The sequence below is a fragment of the Mustela nivalis genome (assembly GCF_964662115.1).
Source record: "Mustela nivalis genome assembly, chromosome: 13".
Classification (NCBI taxonomy): Eukaryota; Metazoa; Chordata; class Mammalia; order Carnivora; family Mustelidae; genus Mustela; species Mustela nivalis.
In genome coordinates this window covers 32200914-32224732 of record NC_139032.1, presented here as the reverse complement: position 1 = coordinate 32224732, position 23819 = coordinate 32200914, and positions in this window count along the sequence as shown.

Genomic DNA, 23819 nt, shown 5'->3' with positions numbered 1-23819 from the left:
ATGGTCCCTTCCAGCGAGGCTCCAAGTTCCCCACTTGGTGGGGACGTATCTAAACCAAGTCCCCGGGTTGGTAAGGATGTGGTTCCACCTCTGTCTCCTTCCCAGTGTGGGCAGTCCGAATCCCTGCCTGGGCTTTTTTTTAAAGACAGACTGTAATGCCTTCAGTGACTGGAGTACAGACTGATCAGTCATTTCTGTTAGGGCAACCTTTTGTAGCCAAGGACAGAGTGTGGGGGGGTGGTCTCCCAAACATTATTTCAAATGGGGTCACCTTGTTTAAATAGGGTGTACATCATGCCCTGAGGAGGGCGAAAGGAAGGAGATCCACCCATCCACCGCCATTCTCCAGAATTAACTTTGACAAGGTCTCTTTAAGAGTCCGGTTCATTTGCTCTACTTGCCCGGAACTCTGGGGCCGGTAGGCACAATGTAGTTTCCAATTAGTGCCCACGGCCTTGGCCAATGCCTGTGAGACTGAACTCAAAAATGCAGGGCCATTGTCTGACTCAATCGTGAGAGGCAGCCCAAACCTAGGAATTATTTCCTCTAGTGGCTTTTTGGCTACCACTTCTGCCATCTCATGTTTGGTGAAAAAGCCTCTACCCAGCCTGAAAATGTATCTACAAAAACTAACATATACTTGTGCTCATATTTTCTGGGTTTCATTTCTGTCAAATCTACTTCCCAATAAATTCCTGGTTCCTTACCTCTTTCTCTTTTCCCTCTTCCCATTTTAGTTCTTCCCACATTAACTGCCTGGCATTGAGCACATCTATCGACTACATCCTGAACCATACACCCTAATTTAGAAACCTGGAACTGCTTGCCTATAAGGTCCTTGAGTTTGCGTATTCCCAAATGCGTACCTTGATGTATCTGGTCTACTAACTTTTTACCTAATCTTCAAGGAAGAATTATTTTTCCTACTTTAGTCTTAGACCAGTCCCCTTCATAGTCCAATTTAGCCCATTTTTGTAAATACTTTAAATCTTCTTCTGAATAGTTTGGTTTTTCTGGTAGGGCTGGAGCCAGGTGTATAACTAGTTCTTGCACTGTTTCTCAGGTTGCTTGCTTTGTGGCTTGGTCTGCTAATTGGTTTCCTTCTGAAATCAGATCAGTCCCCTTTTGGTGTCCTGGGCAATGCATAACTGCCATCTCTTCTGGGTCCCAAATAGCCTGGAGGAGAGCCAATATTTCTCCTCTGTTTTTAATTCCTTTTCCTTCTGCTGTTAATAGGCCCCTTTCTTTATAAATAGCCCCCTGTATATAGAGAGTAGCAAAGGCACACCTGCTGTCCTTATAGATGTTGGTGGTTTTACCTTTGGCCATCTGCAGAGCCTTAGTGATTGCAATCAGTTCCGCTTTTTGTACTGAGGTTCCATGTGGCAGGGCTGCTGTCCAGAGTTTCTACTCAAGGGAAACTACCACAACCCCCACATACCTCTTTTCATTGACCATGTAGCTACTCCCATATGTGAACAGGGTCATCTTGCCATCCAGAAGGGGAATGTCTCTGTCATCCGGCCTTATTCCTGTGACTTGGTTTAGGACCTCTCTGCAGTCGTGTGGGTGGTCAGCCAGTTCCTCTGGCAGCAGCGTGGCTAGATTTAGCACTACCAGGGGCCGGAAGGAAGGTCACTCTTGTTTCATTGAGGAGGAGGGCCTGATACCCCATCACTCAGGCGTTTGTCATCCATTGGTCTGGTGGAGTCTGGAGAAGGCCCTTGATAGCGTGGGTGGTGGTCAAGATGAGATTTTGACCCAACGTCAATTAACATGCATCCTTGACAAGGAGGGCCATGGCAGCAATTATGCAGAGGCAAGAGGGGAATCCAGCCACTACTGGATCTAGAGTCTGAGTCAAAACTCCTTTGGCCACCCCTGCTTTTTCATCCACACACAAGTGGAAGGTCTTGGTAACATCTGGGATGGCCAATGCTGGGACACTTAGTAAGGCTGTTTGTAATTGCTGAAATTATCCTTTTGCCTCAGCTGTTCACTCTACCATAGTGAGCCTCCCTTTTGCCAGTTTGTAGAGACTTGGGCAATCTCTGCAAACCGCGGTATCCACAGCCTACAGTAGCCCACCATCCAAGAAATTCCCTCACTTGTCAGGACATGGGGGGGGCAGGGGTATCGAGTGATCACCTATTTCCTGGACTCAGACAGTGAACACACACCCTCATGAAGATCAAAGCCTAGATAAGTGGCGTGGCTCTGACTATGCTGTGCTTTCTTTGCTGACACCCGATACCCTTTTTCCTGCAGAGTCTGTAAGAGAGCTCTTGTCCCTCGCAAACATGACTCATAGTCCTCAGCGGATACTAGCAAGTCATCAACATACAGTAACAGAGTGACTCCTGGGTTGGAGGTTCTGTACTCACGCAAATCCTTGTGTAAGGCTTTGTCAAAAAATGGTGGGTGAATTCTTGAATCCTTGGGGAAGTCTTGTCCAGGTAAGCTGGCCTTGGAACCCTTCCTGTGGGTCGTACCACTCAAAAGCAAAAAGGGGTTGAGATTCCCTTGCTAAAGATATGCAGAAAAATGCATTCTTGAGATCTAAGATGGTATACACAATTCTTTTGGGGTCCAGTAGGGAGAGTAGGGTATAAGGGTTAGGCACCATCGGGTGGATGTCTTCAACCCGTTTATTAACTTCCCGCAAGTCCTGAATGGGTTGGTACTCCCTAGTCTCGGCCTTTTTGACAGGCAGCAAAGGTGTGTTCCATGGAGATTTGTAAGGAACTAGGATCCTGTCTCCTCGGAAGTGGTTAATGTGTTTTTTGATCCCTTCCTTTGCTTCCCAGGGAAGGGGGTACTGCCAAATGCAAACAGCCATAGCCATCTCCATTAATTGTACCACCACTGGAGGTTGTCCCCTGACCAAGCCAGGGAGCTTCCCTTGTGCCCAGACCTCGGGAAACTCGACCTGTAAGGTTTGGAGAAGGCTCCCCTGCTTTGTCTCCTCTGGTTTTGAGACTGGCTCATAAAGGAAGTATTTATCTACTGCTGCCATAAGCACCTGTACAGTGGGTTGTCTCAAGGTTACAGTCATATCTCCTTCAAAGTACTGAATGCCAGCTCTTAACTTGTGGAGGAGATCTCTTCCCATCAAGTTATATGGGGCATTAGGGAGGACGAAAAATCGATGTTTAAGTACTCCCAAGGCCAAATTTAAAGTCAATTTTGTTGTCCATTTATGTCTCTGTGCCATTTGCTCCTTGTACCCAGACTTCCTCTCCAAGTAGTTTTCCCATAGGTTTAAGTAATGATGAAAATTGGGCTCCCATGTCCACCAAAAAAATCAACTGATTTCCCCTCACCTTTAAATTTTACTCTGGTGGCCAGCATTGCCATCTTCCTTTTGGGGCACACCCTGGCCTAATATTCTTTTTCCTTACAGAAAGCACACTGATCTGAATCTAAGTCTTCTCGCCTGGCTTCTTTGTGCTTAGGCTTTTCCTTCCATTTACTATCCCCTATCTGTCTCCTTCCTGCCTCATGTAATGCCATAACCTTAACCAGTTTTTTTTGTCTGTTTTTTCATCCTCTTGTGCATCCCTGTTGTTAAACACCTTTTCTGCTATTCTCACTAACTCAGTCAGATTCTTCCTTTCAAATCTTCCGATTTTCTGAAGTTCCTCCTTATATCGGGGGCTGACTGACTGACAAACGCAAGATTCATTGCCCTCTGATTTTCGGGTGCCTCAGGGTCGATAGGACAATACATTTTATAGGCTTCAATTAGCCTTTCTAGGAAAGTTCCTGGAGACTCATTCTTACTTTGAGTCACCGTACTAATTCTGGTTTAGTCTGAGTGCAACTTTTACTTCTGGAAATGCAGTTCCAGGATTTCAACATACCAAAGACATGTGTTTGTTCTAAAAGTCTCCCATATGAATTTCCTTTAAGGTGGAATTCATCTTACAAGAGAATTAAAACAATTACAAATGACCAAAAAAAAAAAAAAAACCCCTCAGAATAGATATGGTTAAATATCAAATAATGACTCTTATCAAAACATTAAAACTTTAGGAAATGTATAGAACTTCTGGAGTAGTTACACATTTACCCAAATGTAACCCAAGGTTTATCATTGATTTAGCAGTACTTCCTGAGTAACTTTGCATATCAGGGAAAAGCCTTATGAGTCAAAGAGATCTCATTTACAATTCTGGGTGGACAAAGAAAACCATTTACATTTTCTTAGAAACATCTCATTCTCTAGTGAAGACTAAATATTAACCAATTGTGAACTGTTGCAACAGCAGTTAAGCACTAAACATGTTTACCAACAGATTTCAAAAGCACTAACCTAGTTCCAGCAACCAGCTTCCTAGCACTTCATCCCATTTGTCATCCAAGTAAAACTTTAAAGCTTCAGGTTACCAAAGACTCAGAAATCTACTTTAACAATTACCCATTAAAACCCTGTGACAGACAATTAACCATCAGTTCAGTCATCTCTTTGCTAACCTCACATTCCACTTCAGACGCCATGCTTTCCCGCCAGCAATGGGGAGGTGCTAGGCAGTCCACATCAGGCCAGAGAAGGCACAAGGAATTCCCCAAAACAAAGGGAGTTTCAGCAGCTCCTTGGGATTATTTCTTAAAGTCACTGTCCCAAGTTAGACTAACCCCAGTTGGCTCCAGTTATAGCCCTTAACACATAAAATGAGTAAGGGAGAAGCCCCACATCTATTATGAGGAGCAGAGAGATGAAAGTCAGAGTCCCCTTACTCTCTGCTTGCCCCATTCCTTCAAGCACAACGAACAACACAACAGACAATGAAATACAACCGCAGGCCCAGCGGTCCTTACCCAGAACCTGCCACTAGTGGGGATTTTCTCAGTCCCCTATGACCACCTAGGGGGACTCGAATCCCCAGGACACTGCCCAGGGGGACTCGAACACCCTGACCATCTAGGGGAACTCAAATCCCCTGACAGTCCAGGGGGACTCGAACCCCTGTCGATATACAAGCAGAGGGCATCCCTGCATCCACTCCAGCCCTGGGGAGCATGGTTGCATCCAGCTTCTCCCCAGTGGGACATACCCTGGAGCTCCAACCAGACAGACAGACAAGATCCCAATACCCAAGATCCCAATACCTCCGGAGGCTTTTCCTAAAAATTCCAATGCTGCCTTAGTTCTCATCATTTTTATGAAGTCCTGAAAGACCCGTGGATCCCCTTACCCAAGAATCCAACACTGCCACTGGATGCAAACAGCAAGAGGTTTATTGTCACGCAGGTACCGGCGGGTGGTCGGCAGCTCCAGCTAACCGAGCACCCCGACCGGAGTGAAGCGGGGTCTTTTATAGGAAGGTACAAACAAGTTTTGGGTGGGGTGCAACTGATTGGTGGACAGTTTGAACTTTTGAAAAAGGCATACTTGGTGTTAGTGGATTGGCCCTGGAAGACCCCCACCTGCGAAGAGAAAAGCGGGAAGGGGAAACAAAGAGGGGAAGTTTGACCTTATTACTGGGCAGAAAGGCATCCTGTCTACGTGACCTACATGACCATGCAGCCCCCTTGCCTACGTGACCTACGGGACCATGCCCCGGCTATTAGGAGGGGGTATCTTGTTCAAACAGGAGTCAAGTGTCATGCCCTAAAAGCCAAGCGGTTACAGAAAGGCAAAAAAGCAGTTATATTGAATTCAACCCTGGGGGAAGGGTCTTTTCATTGCAAGGGGAGGAGGGGTACTTTTACACAACAAAAGAGCAGTTAATTAGTTAACAACGGGGGTCTTTCATTCCCAGAACCTAAGTCAGGTTCGGTGGGGTGAGGAGGTTCGGAGCCAACGACTAAAGAAAGAATTCTTAAGACGTCATTGGTGCAAAATGGTGGTTTATTAAAGCACGGGGACAGGACCCGTGGGCAGGAAGAGCTGCTGCCCCGGGTTGTGAGGGTAGGCATGTTATATACCCCACGGTTGGGGGGAGGTGGTGAAGGGATGGGAGGTTTCGGTTGTGGGGAGGTGGTGAAGGGATGGGAGGTTTCGACAGAGTTCTCACATGCTAGGGAGGGCCTACAAGGTGCCGGGGTGGGGGGGGGGAGTCTTTGCCCTTATGGCCTGATCAATGTCGTCTTTAGGTCAGGCATTAACATCAAGATAATTGGGAGATTCTTGGTGGGGCATTATGATCTGGCTATCATTTACATTCCTTTCTACCCCAGTCTCCTCCAGTTTATGGTGGGAGGGGGACATTAGGGCTTCAGGAACCAAGAGTTATTTGCCTCTGGAAATTTGTGCTATTGATAAGGTAACCTCCCTGTTTAGGTCTCTAGGACATCTTGTAGGGCAAGGGAGATTCCTGTTCTGCAGGATTGCGATCCCTGCAAGTTAACTATTTATCGTTTTATGGCGATCAGGGGTGCCTGAGGAATGCTACACATATGGAGGGGAGCAGGTGAAGAGGGGGTGCAAGGCGCCAGCTTTTGCTTTGTCCTCAGCCAGCCTCCTGCTCCCTCATCAATTTGATCCCAGACGAGCACTCAATGTTAGGGTCCATGATCAAAGGAACGAGACTGACACAAGGCAAAAATCAAACAAAGCTTTATTTTGCACCAAGTATCGAAAATCAAACCGACCGGTGGGGGCCATCTCTTACAAAGAGGCGATGACGACGAGGACACCACACCCGATGATGAAGAGGCGATGACGAGGAGGACAATAATGTGGCTCCGGTGAGGCCACTCCTCTGCGAGGCTGCTCCCTGGATGAGGCCACTCCCCAGACAAGGCTGCTCCCAAAGACGAAGAGGCGACAACGATGATGAGGACAACAACCCCGATGACACAGACTCTGCTCCCTATGTTAGGGTCCGTGATCAAAGAAACGAGACTGATACAAAGCGAAGGTCAAGCAAAGCTTTATTTTGCACCAAGCATTAAGAATCGCCTGACTGGTCAGGGCTGTCTCTTAGGAAAGGGTGACAACGTTGACCCTGGCAAGTCCGCTCCCAACGTGGCTGCTCTGGACGAGTCCTCTCCCAGGATGAGACTCTTACTAATGAGGTCGTTCCCTGGACAGGGCTGCTCCCAAAAGAGGACACTCTGGAGGAAGCCTCTTCCCTGACGATGCTGCTCCCGCAGGGCCGCTCACCGAGGTGGCCTCTTCCTAAGCGAAGCCACTCCCTGGAATGATGCAGCTCTGGCAAGGCTGTGGCCCAGGATGACAAGGCCGCTCGTGGCTTGGGGTGGCGAGATCATTTGCAGCGAGGTTGCTGGTGTCTAGGCCATTCCCCGCAGCGATGCCGCTGGGGCGGGGCCGCTGGCGTCTGGGACCGCTGACGGCTGGACCGCTGGCATCTCGGGGCTGCAGGCGTCGTGACTGCTGGCAGCTGGACCGCTGGTGTCTCGGGACTGTAGGCGTTGGGACTGCTGACAGCTGGACTGCAGGTGTCTCAGGACCGCTGGCATCTAGGGGCTGCAGGCAGCTCAGGACCCCCGGAGGCGGGACCGCAGGCGCTTGAAGCTGCAGGTGGCTTAAGCCTGCAGGTGGCTGGAGACTGCAGGAGGCTTGGGGCTGCCAGAGGCAGGACCGCCAGCGGCTGGAGACTGCAGGAGTCCGGACTGCCTGTGGCGGGACTGCTGGCGGCGGTTATAGCTCTTACAAGAGCTGTTACTGCTCTTCTGTTCCCGCCGACTCTTCAGCTCCCGCGCCAGCTCTTCCTTCTGCTCCAGCCAACAGCTCTCCTGCTACCTCCTCCTGACAGCCTCGCAGACCAACCTTTATGGGGGTGCTTGAGCCCCGCCCCTACACAGGCAGCCAATTGAATCCCAATTCCCCCAGTAGATATACACATGCCGCACGGATTGGACATCTCCATCCGGCCTGCCCTGCCCCTACATCCTGAACCCACAAGCGAGTTCCTCTGGGAGGGGCAGGCCCTCACACTCCCCATTATGCAATTCCGACAAGGCCACTCCCTGGACCACACCGCTCCGGAGGAGGCCACTCCAGACGAGGCCACTCCTCAGACAAGGCCACTCCCCTGTGAAGCTGCTTGCAGACGAGGCCGCTCCCCTGCTAAGCTGCTCGCTGATGAGTGAGCGAGTGTGCCTCCAGTGAGGCTGCTCTCAGCGAGGCCACAGCTCGAGGTGGTGTGGCCGCTCACAGCGGTGCTGCTCCAAACGACAAACGACCGTTACTCCTACAACTACCCTAATGGCTCCCGATGTCTACTCTAATGGCTATCCCAACAGCTATTCTAATGGCTATTCTGACTCCTCCTACTACTCTAATGGCTATTCTAACTCCTCCTACTATCCTAATGACTAACTCCTCCTACTACTCCCCCTGCCCAGCCTCACAGACTAACCTTTATAGAGGTGGTTGAGCCCGGCCCACACAGGTGGCCAATGAGATTTCAACTCACCACAGTAAATATATGCACACCGCACTGATTGGATGTCTCCATCTGGCTTGGCCCGCCCCTATATCCAAGGTTTACAAGTAAGTTCCTCTGGCTAACCAAGCCCCTACAGTCTCATGGGCCATGTAGCTGGCTCCCACTCTGAGGGTTGAACACCCATCCCAACAGCCAGGTTTGGGGAAGGTGGAGTGCTCTTTCATGCTTCAGGTTCCCCCATAGGCAGGGATTTGAGCTAAGGTGTGGGGAGAGATGCCTGAATACCCAGGTTGGGTAGAGATGATGGCCCTGTGCCATGGCAGGTCCCACTTGCAGGATACAGGGCCCGCTATCTGGCTGTGTCCAACAGAGCATTAGTGCAATGGGTGGCCTATGATCTTGGCATGCCGTCCAGGGCTGTGCAGGTGGATCCTCATGTGGGGTTTCATGTAGGGCACTTCTGCTTTCAGGTGGGCAGGTAAAAGGCTGCTTTGTAGCTTCAGAATTCCCAATCTGGAGGGTTTGCAGGCCAGGAGTGTGAGGATGGAAGTCTGAAAACACAAGCTATAGTTCAGTTCAGTGAGAAGTGCATGGCAGTTCCCATACGCAGCAGCTGATTTGAGATCTCCAGCACCTGAGTAAGGGCGAGTGTCAGATGTCTGCTCACGGTGGAGTTTGTGTCCACGATGGCCGATGAATGGAGGGATGGCCTCGAGAGGCCATGGAAGTTTTCCCACACTGGAGCTTGTGAGCTGCTCCAAACAGCAAGGCGTCCTTCTGTGGGTAAGGGGGAGTCCGGTTGATTAGCTACAGTGTTCCCCCATACGGAAAGATTGGATAGCAAAGCTCTCTGCATGGATGCCTGAAAAGCCCACCTGGCTTTACCATTGCAGCTGAGGAACTTGGCAGGTTCAATCTGCTGGCTTTGGGGCAAAATTCCTAGGGGGCTGAGTTGACAGGGATTCTCAGGCTGACGGTTCACAATGCTGCTTGGTGTCCAGGGAGACCTTAGAATGTGGCGGTGGCTCAGGGTCCATGCAGGATTCTCCTACCCTGAGGGTTGGACCCAGTTCCCAACAGCAAGGTTTCCTTCTGGGGACAGGAGGGGTTCTGTTGTGTGGCTCAGGGACCACATGTTGGACCCTAGGTTGGTATTCCAGAACAGGCATCTGTGTACAGATGCCTGAAAACCTAAGCTAGGGTTCCAATGAGGTACCAGGGCCAGGTCAGGTTCAATTGTCTGACTCAGGGCCATTGACCTGCATGTCTGCCTGGAGGTAGGTGCCTAGGTGTTATCAGACTACACATTTGGGCCCAGAGTGGCCGACGAAATTGGGGCAGGCTCAGGGGCCTTGCAGGTTTCTCCTAATCTGGAGCATTTGGGCAACTGTGACGGGCAGAGTTTCCTTCGGGAGGGCAGGGCCAGTGCTGCTGTGTGGCTCTGGAGGCTCCATCTTGGGGCTTTGGGGACAAAATTCTGTAGACACAAACTTGGGATAGCATTAGGGGCGAGGTGATGGCAGGCTCTATCTGCACATGCTGAGGGAAGCTCCTCAGGATTTGAAATTAGGGCAGCTGGAAGGCAGTAGCACAGTCTTTTCTGTCTGAATTGTGTGTCTAGGATGGCCATGGAATGTAGGGGTGGCCTCGTGGGGCCATGGGAGATTCTTCCTCTCTGGGGATTATGCCCAGTTCCCAAGGGTTTGTTGTCTTCTCTGGGGGAAGGGAAGAATGCTGTTTTCCGTCTCAGGGGTCCCACCCAGCCAGGGATTTCAGAGACCAGTTCTGGGTCCGGGAGCCTGGAGAACCACCCTGAGGGTTAGGAATTGGGCATATGGGTATGGGAAGCCTGCTCTGCGGGCTCCTAGTCCAGGTCTCAAGGGGGCTTGTTTGATGTGGACTCAGGCTGAGGGTCACAATGCTTGTTTGTGCCCAGGGCGGCCCCCTGAGTGGACGTGATCTCATGGGCAATGCAGCTGGCTCCCACTCTGAGGGTTGGACACCCATCCCAACAAACAGGTTTCCTGCCATGGGGAGGAGTGCTGTTTTGTGCTTCAGTTTCCCCCATAGGCAGGGATTTGAGCTAAGGATTGGGGAGAGATGCCTGAATACCCAGGTTGGGTAGAGATGATGGCCTTGGGCCATGGCAGGTCCCACCTGCAGGATACAGAGCCTGCTACCTGCTACCTGCTGACAGGACATCGGGGCTCTGGCTGTGTCTGACAGACCACTAGTGCACAGGACAGTCTGTGATCTTGGGGTGCCATCGAGGGCCGTGCAGGTGGATCCTCATGTGGGGTTTCTGGGCAGACCCATAGGGCACTTCCGCTTTCAGGTGAGCAGGCACAAGGCTGCATTGTGACTTCAGAATAAACAATCTGGAGGGCTTGCTGGCAGGAGTGTGAGGACGGAATTCTGAAAACACAAGCTATGGTTCAGTTCAGTGTCGAGCTCACAGCAGTTCCCATGTGCAGCGGCTGATTTGAGATCTCCAGCACCTGAGTAAGGTCGAGTGTCAGATGTCTGCTCACGCTAGTTTGTGTCCATTATGGCCCATGAATCGAGGTGTAGCCTCGAAGGCCATGGATGTTTGCCCTCGCTGGGGCTTGTGAGCTGCTCCAAACAGCAAGGTGTCCTTCTTTGGGACACGGGGAGTCCAGTTGATTAGCTACAGCATTCCCCATATGGAAAGATTGGATAGCAGAGCTCTCCACGTAGATGCCTGAAAATCCCACCTCACTTTACCATTGCAGTCAAGGAACAGGGCAGGTTTGATCCACTGGCTCTGGGGCAATGTTTCTAGGGGGCTGAGTTGACAGGGGTTCTCAGGCTGATGGTTCACAGTGCTGCTTGGTATCCAGGGAGACCTTAGAATGTGGCAGTGGCTCAGGGTCCATGCAGGATTCTCCTACACTGAGGGTTGGACCCTGCTCCCTAGAGCAAGGTTTCCTTCTGGGGACAGGAGGGGTTCTGTTGTGTGGCTCAGGGACCACATTTTGGACCCTATGTTGGTATTTCCAGAACAGGCATCTGTGTACAGATTCCTGAAAACCTAAGCTAGGGTTCCCTGAGGTACTAGGGCCAGTTCAGGTTCAATAGTCTGACTCAATCACCTGCCTGGAGGTGGGTGCCTAGTGTGTGTCAGATTATGCATTTTTGTCCAGAGCAGCCTATAAAATTGGGGTGGGCTCAGGGGCCTTGCAGGGTTCTCCAATCTGGAGGTTTTGGGCAACTGTGATGGGCAGAATTTCTTTGGGAGGGCAGGCCCAGTCCTGGTCTGTCTTTGGAGGCCCCATCCTGGAGGGTGTGTGGGTCAGGGCTCTGGGGACAGAAGTCTGTAGACACAAGCTTGGGTTATGGTTAGGGGCGAGGTAATGGTAGGCCCTATCTGCAAACCCTGAGGGCAGCTCCTTCAGATTTGAAATTCAGGCAGCTGGGAAGCTGTAGTGCAGTCTTTTCTGTCTGAATTATATGTCTAGGATGGTGATGGAATATAAGGGTGGCCTCATGGGACCATGGGAAATTCTTCCTCTCTGGAGATTCTGCCTGGCTCCCAAGATTTTGGTGTCTTCTCTGGGGGAAGGGAAGAATGCTGTTTTCCATCTCAGGGGTCCCGCCCAAACAGGGATTCCAGAGATGGGTTCTGGGTCTGGGAGACTGGAGAACCCCACCGAGTTTTAGGAATTGGGCCTAGGGGTATGGTAAGCCCGCTCTAAGGGCTCCTGGTCCAGCTCCATGGGAGCTTGTTTCAAAGTGGGCTCAGGCTGTGGGTCACAATGTATGTGTCACAATGTATATATATACTTATTCATATATGTTTATATTCATATATACATATACATCTATATCTATATATACATATATGTATGTACATACATATACATAGATATAGATATATATAGATATCTACATATATAGAGATATATATAGATATCTACATATATAGATATATATGTAGAGAGAGAGAGTTGAATGAATCATAAGAAGATAGATGCACACATATATATACATATACATATACATATACATATTTGGGTGCTCCCATGTTGGGTGTATAAATATTTATAATTATTTTATCTTCTTTTTGGATTGTCTCCTTTATTATGATATAATGTCCTTCATCTCTTGTTACAGTCTTTGTTTTGAAGTCTAGTTTGTCCAATATAAGTGTTGATATTCTGGCTTTTGTTAAAACATCCATTTACATGTAAGTGTTTCTACATCACCTAACTTTTAATATGCATAGGTTTTAGGTCTAAAATATGTCTCTTTTGGCCTGCATATACATGGGTCTAGTTTTTTATCCATTCTGACACCCTATGTTATTTTGAGTGGAGCTTTTAGTCTGTTTTTTGTTTTGTTTTTATATATATATATTGATTTCTTTTCAGTGTCAGGATTCATTGTTTTTGCACCACACCCAGTGCTCCATGCAATCTGTGCCCTCTATAATACCCACCACCTGGTACCCCAACCTCCCACCCCCTACCCCTTCAAAACCCCCAGATTGTTTTCCAGAGTCCATAGTCTCTCATGGTTCACCTCCCCTTCCAATTTCCCCAAACTCCCTTCTCCTCTCTAACTCCCCATATCCTCCATGCTATCTGCTATGCTCCACAAATAAGTGAAACCATATGATAATTGACTCTCTCTGCTTGACTTATTACACAGCATGATCTCTTCCAGTCCTGTCCATGTTGCGACAAAAGTTGGTTATTCGTCCTTTCTGATGGAGGCATAATACTCCATAGTGTATATGGACCACATCTTTCTTATCCATTTGTCCATTGAAGGGCATCTTGGTTCTTTCCACAGTTTGGCGACCCTGGCCATTGCTGCTATAAACATTGGGGTACAGATGGCCCTTCTTTTCACTACATCTGTATCTTTGGGGTATATACCCAGGAGTGCAATGGCAGGGTCATAGGGAAGTTCTATTTTTAATTTCTTGAGGAATCTCCACACGGTTCTCCAAAGAGGCTGCACCAACTTGCATTCCCACCAACAGTGGAAGAGGGTTCCGCTTTCTCCACATCCCCTCCAACACTTGTTGTTTCCTGTCTTGCTAATTTTGGCCATTCTAACTGGTGTAAGGTAATATCTCAATGTGGTTTTAATTTGAATCTCCCTGAGGGCTAATGATGATGAACATTTTTTCATGTGTCTGATAACCATTTGTATGTCTTCATTGGAGAAGTGTCTGTTCATATCTTCTGCTCATTTTTTTGATACGATTGTCTGTTTTGTGTGTGTTGAGTTTGAGAAGTTCATTATAGATCCTGGATATCAACCTTTTGTCCGTACTGTCACTTGCAAATATCTTCTCCCATTCCATGGGTTGCCTCTTTGTTTTGTTGACTGTTTGCTGTGCAGAAGCTTTTGATTTTGATGAAGTCCCAAAAGTTTATTTTTGCTTTTGTTTTGTTTGCCTTTGGAGACATATCTTGAAAGAAGTTGCTGTGGCTGATATCAAAGAGATTACTGCCTATGTTCTCCTCTAGGATTCTGATGGATTCCTGTCTCACGTTGAGGTCTTTTATCCATTTTGAGTTTATCTTTGTGTACGGCGTAAGAAAATGGTCCAGTTTCATTATTCTACATATAGCTGCCCAGTTTTCCCAGCACCATTTATTGAAGAGACTGTCTTTTTTCCACTGTATATGTTTCCCTGTTTTGTCGAAAATTATTTGCCCATAGAGTTGAGGGTCCATATCTGGGCTCTCTACCCTGTTCCACTGGTCTATGTGTCTGTTTTTATGCCAGTACCATGCTGTCTTGGTGATCACAGCTTTGTAATAAAGTTTGAATCAGGTAACGTGATGCCCCTCGTTTTATTTTTGTTTTTTAACATTTCCTTAGTGATTCGGGGTCTCTTCTGATTCCATACAAGTTTTTGGATTATTTGCTCCAGCTCTTTGAAGAATACTGGTGGAATTTTGATCGGAATGGAATTAAAAGTATAGATTGCTCTAGGCAGTATAGACATTTTAACAATGTTTATTCTTCCGATCCAAGAGCATGGAATGGTCTTCCATCTTTTTGTGTCTTCTTCAATTTCTTTCATGAGTGTTCTGTAGTTCCTCAAGTACAGATCCTTTACCTCTTTGGTTAGGTTTATTCCCAGGTATCTTATGGTTCGTGGTGCTATAGTAAATGGAATCGATTCTCTAATTTCCCTTTCTGTATTTTTATTGTTAGTGTATAAGAAAGCCACTGATTTCTGTACATTGACTTTGTATCCTGCCACGTTGCTGAATTGCTGTATGAGTTCTAGTAGTTTGGGGGTGGCATCTTTTGGGTTTTCCATATAAAGAGTCATATCATCTGCGAAGAGAGAGAGTTTGACTTCTTCATTGCCAATTTGGATACCTTTTATTTCTCTTTGTTGTCTGATTGCTGTTGCTAGGACTTCTAATACTATGTTGAACAAGAGTGGTGAGAGTGGGTATCCTTGTCGTGTTCCTGATCTCAACGGGAAGGCTGCAAGCTTTTTCCCATTGAGGATGATATTTGTTGTGGGTCTTTCATAGATAGATTTTATGAAGTTCAGGACTGTTCCCTCTATCCCTATCCTTTGAAGCATTTTAATCAGGAACGAATGCTGGATTTTGTCAAATGCTTTTTCTGCATCAATTGAGAGGACCATGTGGTTCTTCTCTCTTCTCACATTAATTTGTTGTATCACATTGATTGATTTGCGAATGTTGAACCATTCTTGTTGCCCAGGGATGAATCCGATCTGCTCATGGTGGATAATGTCTTTAATGTGCTGTTGAATCCTGTTTGCTAGGATCTTGTTGAGAATCTTAGCATCCATATTCATCAGTGATATTGGTCTGAAATTTTATTTTTTTGTAGGGTCTTTGCCTGGTTTTGGGATCAGGGTAATGCTGGCTTCATAAAAAGAGTCAGGAAGTTTTCCTTCTGCTTCAATTTTTTGTAACAGCTTCAGGAGAATAGGTGTTATTTCTTCTTTGAAAGTTTGGTAGAATTCCCCAGGGATTCCGTCATATCCTGGGCTCTTGTTGTTTGGGAGGTTTTTGATCACTGCTTCAATCTCGTTACTAGATATCGGTCTATTCAGGTTGTCAATTTCTTCCTGGTTCAATTTTGGGAGTTTATAGTTTTTCAGGAATGCATCCTTTTCATCTAGAGGCTTAGCTTATTGACATATAACTGTTGATAACAACTTCTTTTTTTTCATTTATTTATTTTCAGCATAACAGTATTATTTTTCACCACACCCAGTGCTCCATGCAATCCATGCCCTGTATAATACCCACCACCTGGTACCCCGACCTCCCATCCCCCGCCACTTCAAACCCCTCAGATTGTTTTTCAGAGTCCATAGTCTCTCATGAAAGTTTCTACTTCCTTGGTGTTCGTTGTGATCTCTCCCTTTTCATTCATAATTTTATTAATTTGTGCTTTCTCTCTGTTCTTTTGGATCAGTGTGGATCCAATGGTTTATCGATCTTATTGATTCCTTCAAAAAACCAGCTTCTAGTTTCATTGATACGTTCTACTGTATCTCTGGTTTCTATCTCATTGATCTCAGCTCTAATCTTGATGATTTCCCTTCTTATGTGTGGAGTTGGTTTGATTTGTTGTTGATTCTCCAGTTCTTTAAGGTGTATAGACAGCTGCTGTGTTCTGGATTTTTCAATTTTTTTTTTTGAGAGAGGCTTGGATGGCTATGTATTTCCCCCTTAGGACCTCCTTTGCTGTATCCCATAGGTTTTGGATCAAAGTGTCTTCATTCTCATTGGTTTCCATGAATTGTTTCAGTTCTTCTTTGATATCCTGGTTGATCCAAGCATTCTTAAGCAAGGTGGTCTTTATCTTCCAGGTGTTTGAGTTCCTTCTGAACTTTTCCTTGATTGATCTCCTGTTTCAAAGCATTGTGATCTGAGAATATGGAGGGAATAATCTCAGTCTTTTGGTATCGGTTGAGTCCTGATTTGTTACCCCAGTATGTGGTCTATTCTTGAGAAGGTTCTGTGTGCACTTAAGAAGAATGAGTATTCTGTTGTTTTAGGGTGGAATGTTCTGTATATATCTATGAGGTCCATCTGGTCCAGTGTGTCATTCAATGCTCTTGTTTCTTTATTGATTTTCTGCTTCAATGATCTGTCCATTTCTGAGAGAGGCATGTTAAGATCTCCTACTCTTAATGTATTCATATGACTATGATTCTTTATCTTGATTAATAGTTTTCTTATGTAGTTGGATGCTCCCATATTGGGGGCATAGATATTTAGAATTGTTAGATTATCTTGGTGCATAGTCCCTTTAAGAATGATGTAGTGTCTTTCTGTATCTCTGACTACAGTCTTTAGTTTAAGATCTAATTTATCTGATATGAGAATCGCTACCTCCGCCTTCTTTTGAGGCCCATTGTCAAGAAAGATGCTTCTCCATCCCTTCACTTTCAGTCTGGGTGTATCTTTAGTTTCAAAATGGGTTTCTTGTAGACAACATATGGATGGATCCTGTCGTTTTATCCAATCTGCAACCCCGTGCTGTTTTTTTTTTTAAGATTTTATTTATTTATTTGACACAGAGAGAGAGATCACAAGTAGACAGAGAGGCAGGCAGAGAGAGAGGAGGAAGCAGGCTCCCCACTGAGCAGAGAGCCCAATGCAGGGCTCGATCCCAGGACCCTGAGATTATGACCTGAGCTGAAGGCAGAGGCTTTAACCCGCTGAGCCACCAAGGTGCCCCAACCCTGTGCCGTTTTATGGGCGCATTTAGGCCATTCACATTGAGAGTGATTATTGATAGATACGTTTTTATTGATATCGTGTTACCTTTGAAGTCTTTCTTTCTGTAGGTTGTCTCTATATTTCTGTTCAATGCTATTCTTAGGATTTCTCCTCTTTTATAGAACCCCCCCTTAATATTTCCTGCAGTGTTGGCTTGGTGGTTGCATAGTATTTTAAGCCATGCCGGTCTTGGAAACTCTTTATCTCTCCATCCATTTTGAATGTCAGTCTTGCTGGATAAAGTATTCTTGGCTGCATGTTCTTCTCATTTAATGCCCTGAATATGTCTTGCCAGCCCTTTCTGGCTTCCCAGGTCTCGGTGGACAGGTCTGATGGTATTCTGATGGGCTTTCCTCTGTAAGTAAAGAGACTCTTTGTCCTAACAGCTTTCAAGAGATTATACCTACAATTATGATTCCTCAACTTGACTATCAGGTGCCTTGGTGTTTTTTTGGAATATATAATCTTGGGTGGAGACCTTTCGGCCTCTAGTACATGAACGCTGGTTCTATTCGTGAGATTGGGAAAATTTTCATGAAGAACTTGTTCCACTATATATATCTTCTAGACTTCTTTCTTTCTCCTCCCCTTCAGAGATTCCAATAGTTCTGACGTTGGAATGTTTCAATGCATCATTTATTTCCCTGATTCTGTTTCCGTGGTTTTTAAACTGTTTGTTCCAGGCTTCCTCCTGAACCTTTCTCTCTGTTTATTCTCCAGATCACTAATTCTATCTTCTGTCTCAGTTACCCTATCTTTGAGAGAATTTAGATTAGATTGGAACTCATTGAGAGCATTGGGCAGCTCATCCCTGGTAGCTTTCAGCTCATCCCTAACATTGTGAACATCCTGTCTGGTCGCTTTCAGTTTGGCCCTAATCAATTCCGTTTCATCATCCATGGCTTTCTCCAACCTAGCTATATTGCCTGGATAATTGTTAGCCTGAATTCTCTTTCCGACATATTGTCTATGTTGCTAGTCATTAGCTCTGTTGCAGAAGGTCCATCCTCTGTGTTTTTCTTCTGTTGGGCATTCCTCCTTGTCATTTTTGTGAGAGATGAATGAACAGATGTAGCTGGATGTATCGACCGTGATGCAGTCAAGGTGCACCCTGGAACACTTCTGATCAATCAGGATTCCCCACCCAAATGAGAGACAAAAGAAAAGAAAAAGAAAAAGAGAGAGAGAGAGAGAGAAAAGAAAGGGAAGATGAAAGAAAAGGTTCAGCCCAAATGGGCCCCAATGTACGATTTATGAAGTATACAAACAAAAACAAACAAAAAGACTGATAAAAGTACATGACACGAGAAAAAAAAATATGCAAATAAAGGAAGAACCTCGTCAAACAGAACCCCAAGTATAAGATTTATATACTATCAGGATAAACACAAAAACACAGAAACACTGGTGGAAGAAAAAGATGGGAGAGTGGTTATAAATTCTCAGTGTGGGTGAGGAAGGTTGTTTTGATTCTTCCTGAATGTATCTTGATATCTTTGTTAAAGGACTCAACTTTCCTCAGATAAAGGGGGATTAAAAATTGGTTTACCTATAGGGGTAGTATTGATTGGGGAAAGGGGATTACTTTAAAGTTTAACTCTATATGAATATTAGAGAGTAAAAAAGGAATAAACTAGACTAAACTAAACTAAAATAAAAAAAAAGAAATTCAAAAAATAGAAATGTAAAAGAAAAACACAGGTGTATGTATCAAAAAGTTCAAGTTAGGTTATTATGGAATTTGATGTACTGGACAGCTCACTGTGATGGTAAATAGGTTAAAAAATTATCTATATATTAAAAAAAGAACCAGAATAGTGGGAATGAGTTAAAAATAAAAGTAGTCCTATGAAGTGGTGGTTCTCTTTCAGTCTTTTTTTTTTTTTTTTTCTTTCTTGGTTTGTTTTCTGGGGGAGGGGCCTGCCACGTGGGTTTTCAGTCAATGATGTTCCTGAGTTAAGTCCTCCAGCCCTACTCAAGGGGGTGGGCTCTTCCTCAGAGTCTGGTTTTTTTCAGGCTTTTGTTCTTTGGCAGTTTTTATGTTTGTTTAATTTTTTTTTTTCTTCTCACCTTGACTGCTTTTGATGGTTTTTGTAGTTTTAGAGGAAAACAAACTGCACCCTGACCTCCCTCTCAGAGAGAAGCTTTGGTCTGGCTGCAGAGCCCAAATGAGTTCCCCCTTGGCTCCTGGAAGAGCAGGTTCTGAGTCGTGGTTCCTGGGGGCTCAGGATCTTTTGCTTGTACCCCAAACCATGGCAGCAGCAGCTGTGTCAGCAGCTCTAGACTGCCAGAGAGGTTCCAAGCAGCGATTGCACACAGATTTTCCCTCTGGCCTGGGCTGTGAATGCCTGGTCTTTCTGGGTCTAAGAGTGCCTGGCTTGCGTGCACCTCTTTTAGGGGAGGCTGTGGGTCGCGCGCACATCTCAGGCTCTGAGAATGGGGTGCAGGTCTGAAAGCACCAGGCTGGGCTTTCGCGCACCTCTGTCAGGGCGCGTGTCTTAGTCTCTGAAACAATGGCGCGGGTCAAAGAGTGCCGGCTGGGCCTTGGTAACTCTCTCAGGGGAGGATGAGGGATGCGTGTATATCAGGCTCTGTAGCAGGGCTCTCGCATTCTGCCTCCCGGTGTGGCTCCCATCTCCTCACAGTAGCCTGAACCCATGCATTCTCAGGCGCGCTGGCGGCTTTGGGACCAAGACCTGGTTTCTCCGTCGCACTCTCTCTGGCTCAGCGCCAGGGGAGGCTGTCCTGGGACCAGGGACTTAAGCCCCTGTTCCTAGATGCCCGGATTCCCACAATTTCCCCCCTTGATCCTTTGCTCGTTTGGAGTGCTTTCAACCAGTCTCCAAGTTAATGCTGGTCCCCAGACGCAGGGCACTCTTGGATTGGGGTATTACTTTCCAACCGGTCGCCTCTGGTGACTCCCTCCCCCTTTTGTTTATCTTCTGATATCAGTCCATCGTTCCCACACTGCTTTACCTGCCCACTGGCATCTTCTGCTCCTGTAGAGATCCAGACGTGTATAATTCTGATCTCAGGCTGATTTCATGGGTGATCGGAGTTCTTTGGTAGGCAATCAGCTAACATTAGGGTACAGGTTGAAAAGGCGTCTCCTCCTACTTCCCCGCCAACTTTTCCCCCCAACTAAAACTCTAAATTTATCTCTTTGAATTTCTTTTGCAGCAACCTGAATATTTTGGTATGTTGTGTGTTCATTATTTTTTTTTCTTCAAGGTATTTTTATTTCTATTCTTTAAGGGTTTACTTAAATCCCAGTTAGTGACATACAGTGTAATGTTGGTTACAGGTGTACAATTTTGTGATTCAGTTCTTACATTCATCACCCAATGCTTATCACAAGAAATGCACTCCTTAATCCCTACCACATATTAACCCATCCTCCAAACCACTTTCCCTCCAGTAAACAGTTTGTTTCTTATAGTTAATTGTCTGTTTCATGGGTTGATTTTCTCTATCTCCTATAATCATTTATTTTGTTTTTTAATAACCTATTTGAATGAAATCATATATTTATCTTTCTCTGACTGACTTATTATACATAGCATGATACTCTTTAGCTCCATATGCATCATTGCAAATGGCAAGATTTTATCCTTTTTTATACATGACATCTTTATCCATTCATCAGGTGATGGAAGTTTGGGCTCTTTCAATAATTTGGCTATTGTACATAATTCCAAATTATAGAAATACCAGAATGCATATATATCTTGCAATTAATATTTTTTCTACCCATTGGGTAAATGCCAACTAGTATCTTTATCAAATACTTGACTAAGTTTCTAAACTTATTTAGACAGTTTTTCAGAGTGCTTGCACTAGTATACATTCATATCAACAGTGCAAGAAAGTTACCCTTTCTTCTTATCCTCCATTCACCTGTTTCTTGTATTGTTAATTAAGCTATTCTGACAGGTGTGAGGTGACCATTCACTGTATTTTTGATTTGTATGATGATGAATGATGTTGAGCATCTTTTCATGTGTCTTTTGGCTATCTGTATATCTTCTTGGCAAAAATGTCTATGTATTCTCATTTTATAGTCAGATTATTTGTTTTTGGTGAGTTGTGTTTTACAAGCTCTTTCTTTCTGTATTATGGATGCTAACCCTTTATCAGGAATGTCATTTGAAAATATCTTCTCACATTCTATAGGCTGCCTTTTAGTTGTGTTATCTCGTTTTCTCTGCAGAAGCTTTTTCTCTTGCTGAAGTCCCAACAGTTCATTCTTGCTTTTGTTTCCCTTTCCTCCAGCGATGTATCTAGTAAAGAGTTGCTATAGGGAGGTCAAAGATGTTGCTGCCTGTGTTTCCTAGGATTTTGATGGTTTCCTGTCTCACTTTCACTTGAATTTATTTTGGAGTATTGTCTAAGAAAATGGTTCAATTTCATTCTTTTGGATGTGGCTGTTCAGTTTTACCAATATCATCTGTTGAAGAGATTATTTTTATTCATTAGATATTGTATCATTCTTTGTTGAAGATTAGCTGGCCATATAGATAAGGGTCCAATTCTGGGTTCTCTATTCTGTTCCATTGACCTAAGTGTTTTTGTGCTGATACCTTGATGACTACGGCTTTGCTTGCTGAGGAAGCAGTGGCGAAGTGCTGAGCTCTTGAGCCTAGTCACCGCAGCACAGTGGGAGAAACCCGCATACAGCAAAACCCTCTTTGCCCAGACATTCCCTCTGCTCGAGAGAGAAGTGTGTTGCACCTGTGGTAAGAGCTTTGAAGAGAGGGACAGGCCTGTGACCACGCTCCCCTGGGGAAGGCGCAGCACACCGCCCCGGGAGAAGAGAGGAGTCACTGACATTGCTGTTGGGAAACTGACGCGAACCTGGAGAGCCTGCCCTCTAAGGAACAGCGCGCCGGTGGCAAGACAAGTGTCATCCACTCCCTGTGGGGAGAGACAGAAGCCTGGCAGCTTAGGAGACAAGGGGATGACTAGGGCAGGGGCGCATGCCACACTCTGAGAGAGTTGTCTGGGCAGAAGGCAGACCTGTCCTGTACCTCTGGGTGCAAGGGAACAGCAGCTTCTTGACCGCCTGCCCCTAGGGCACCTTTTGTGTTCCCACCAGGCGCCTGACATTGGACTCGCAGAAACAGTTCCCTGGAGGAATGGGCAGTCAGCGCCCATCTTCCTCCAGGATGTGGAAGCGTTTTCGGAGGCAGGGGTGTCCGGGGAAGGAGGGGGAGCAGTCCCCCACAGGCTCCCTATCCCAGGGCGCCAGCGCTGTGCATTTTTCCTGTCACCTCTCCTCTCGTCTGGGGAAGGCACAGGCCTGGTCCCCTAGTCCACCTTGACGCCAGAGCAAAAGGCCAGACCCTGGTTATGCTGGCAGATGTCAGTCTGTGCAGAGTGCCACAGTGGGGGACACATGCTGCTGCAGGGTTGAGCCTGTGACCGCTGACATCGGAGAGGCAGTGTGAACCCAGGGCGCGAACCAAGTGCACAGGAAAGCAAGGCCCAAGAGGCAGCCACTCTCCTGCAACTCTTCTTCCCTTATGCAGGAGAGGGCACCTCTAAAGCCTTGCTGAGGAAGCAGTGGCAAAGTGCTTTTTGCACCAAGCCGAAAACCTCTGGGAAAGCTCAGCATTGACTGAGAAATCACTGTCGGTTCTGTGGGCTGCTGCTGCTTGCCTGAGCCTAGTCTCCCAGCACGGTGGGAGAAACCCGCATACAGCGAAACCCTCTGAGAAAGGAGTCTGGGCAGAAGGCAGGAGTGTCCTGTGTCTCTCGGGCGGAAGGGGACAGCACCAACATGACCTCCTGTCCCTAGGGTACCTTTCGTATTCCCACCAGACGCCCGGCACTGAACTCGCTGAAAAGTTCCCTGGAGGAAGGGGCAATCATCTCTCGTTTTCCTCCAGGATGAGGAAGCGTTTGCAGAGGCTGGGGCGTCCGGAGAAGGAGATGGGACAGAACCCCACAGGCTGCCCATCCCAGGGCACTGGCGCTGTGTCTCTTTCCTGTCGCCCCTCCTCTCATCTGGGGAAGGCACAGGCCTGGTATCCGAGTCCGCCTGAATGCCAGAGCAAAAGGCCAGGCCCTGGTTATGCTGGGAGTTGGGAGTCTGCACAGACTGCCACCCTGGGCGACGCACGCTGCTGTAGGGTCGAGGCTGTGTCTGCTGACATCGGAGAGGCAGTGTGAACCCAGGGCATGAACCTAGTGCACGAGAAAGCAAGACCCAAGAGGCAGCAACTCTCCTGCAACTCTTCTTTCCTTATTCAGGAGCATGAACTTCTAAAGCCTTGTTGAGGAAGCAGCGGTGAAGTGCCGTTCGCGCCAAGCCGAAAACCTCTGGGAAAGCTCAGCATTCGCTGAGAAATCACTGTCGGTTCTGTGGGCTGCTTCTCCTTGCCTGAGCCTTGTCTCCCCAGTACGGTGGGAGAAACCCGCATACAGCGAAACCCTCTATGTCCAGACATGCCCTCTGCTCGAGAGAGAAGCGTGGTTGCGCATGTGATAAGAGCATTAAGGAGAGGGACACACCTGTCACCGCCCTCCCCAGGAGAATGTCTGGGGAAGGCGCAGACGCCACCCCGGGAGAAGAGAGGACTCGTTGGCATTGCTGTTGGAAACTGACGCAAAGCAGGAAAGACTGCGCTCTGAGGAACAGCCGCCGGTGGCCAGACAAGTGTCATCCACTCCCTGTGCAAAAACACAGAAGCCT